The sequence below is a fragment of the Physeter macrocephalus genome, chromosome 2 (genome assembly GCF_002837175.3).
Source record: "Physeter macrocephalus isolate SW-GA chromosome 2, ASM283717v5, whole genome shotgun sequence".
NCBI lineage: Eukaryota > Metazoa > Chordata > Mammalia > Artiodactyla > Physeteridae > Physeter > Physeter macrocephalus.
The window spans coordinates 18291116-18293300 of NC_041215.1; positions in this window are offsets into that span (position 1 = coordinate 18291116).

The window sequence follows — 2185 nt, forward strand, 5'->3', positions numbered from 1 at the left end:
GTGGGAATGTAAATTGATACAGCCACTATGGAGAACAGTATGGAGGTTCCTTAAAAAACTAAAACTAGAATTACCATATGACCCAGCAATCCCACTACTGGGCATATACCCAGAGAAAACCATAATTCAAAGACACATGCACCCCAATGTTCATTGCAGCACTATTTACAATAGCCAGGACATGGAAGCAGGCTAAATGCCCATCGACAGACGAATGGATAAAAATGTGGTACATATATACAATGGAATATTACTCAGCCATAAAAAGGAATGAAATTGGGTCATTTGTAGAGACGTGGATGGATCTAGAGACCATCAGACAGAGTCAAGTAAGTCAGAAAGAGAAAAACAAATACTGTATATTAACGCATATATGTGTAACCTAGAAAAATGGTACAGATGAACCGGTTTGCAGGGCAGAAATTGAGACACAGATGTAGAGAACAAACGTATGGACACCAAGGGGGAAAAGTGGCGGGGGGATAAGTAAAAAAAAAAAGTGAAATTCTGGGTCTTCCCTGGTGGTCCAGTGGCTAAGACAACACGCTTCCAATGCAGGGGGCCAGGGTTCGATCCCTGGTCAGGGAACTAGATCCCACATGCTGCAACTAAGAGTTCGCATGCCGATGGGACTTCCCTGGTGGTGCAGTGGTTAAGAATCCGCCTGCCAATGCAGGGGACACGGGTTCGAGCCCTGGTCCAGGAAGATCCCACATGCTGCAGAGCAACTAAGCCTGTGCGCAACAACTACTGAGCCTGCGCTCTAGAGCCCGTGAGCCACAACTACTGAAGCCCACACGCCTACAGCCCGTGCTCCGCAGCAGAGAAGCCACCGCAATGAGAAGCCCGCGCACCACACGAAGAGTAGCCCCCACTCGCCACACCTAGAGAAAGCCTGCGCGCAGCAACGAAGACCCAATGCTGCCAATAAATAAATAAATAAATAAACTTATATTTTAAAAAAATGAGTTTTCATGCCGAAACTAAAGATCCCTCATGCTGCAACTAAGACCCAGAGCAGCCAAATAAATAAATAAATATTAAACAAACAAACAAAAGAAGTGAAATTCTGACACGTGCTACATGGATGAACCTTTAAAACATTAAGTGAAATAAGCCAGACACAAAGGAACAAATATTCCACTTATATGAGGTCTCTAGAATAGGCAAATTCATAGAGAAATTAGAAGGATGGGTACCAGGGGCTAGTGGGAGGAGGAAAGTTAGTATTTAATGGAGACAGTTTTTTTGGAAGATGAAAAAGTGCTGTAAATAGATCGTGATGTTGACTATAGAACATTGTGAATGTACTTTATGCCACTGAATCATACACTTAAACCATTTAAAAATGGTTAAAATGGTAACATTAATATTATGTATATTTCACCATAACAAAATAAAGTGGCATCCACCTATTTTGGTTTTTTTAAATTTTATCTATTTTTAAAAATTTATTTATTTTGTTTTATTTATTTTTGGCTGTGTTGGGTCTTCGTCGCTGCGCGCTTTCTCTAGTTGCGGCGAGCGGGGGGCTACTTTTTCGTTGTGGTGCGCAGGCTTCTCATTGCAGTGGCTTCTCTTGGTGCGGAGCACAGGCTCTTGGCATGCAGGCTTCAGTAGTTGCAGCACACGGACTCAGTAGTTGTGGCACACAGGCTTAGGTGCTCCGCGGCATGTGGGATCTTCCTGGACCAGGGATTGAACCCTTGTCCCCTGCATTGGCAGGCAGATTCTTAACCACTGCACCACCAGGGAAGTCCCACCTATTTTGATTTGTATCCAATACATGAGATGGATTGATGGATGGGCAGAGGAATGGATAGATACATCATGATAAAGTAAATTTAGCACCATGTTAATTGTGGAACCTATGGGTATTCACTGTACTCTTCTTCCAACTTTTCTGAATGTTTGTAATTGTTCAGAATAAAATGTTGGAAAAGAAAAACTGCCTCTGGGTGGAGACTTGTGTCACAAAACAAGGGACAAGCAGACCCGGATGGCTTCCCGCCAAGAGGACACATTGCCCTCTGTGAGAGAGACTTGCCCAAAACTGGACACGGAATCTGACCCTCGGTTGGTCAAGTTGAGGATGGAGGAATGTGTTAAACTATGCCACAAGGATGACATCAGACTGGTAAAGTCTACAAGACAAACAGCCTCGTTTCTTCAACAAATATGTTGC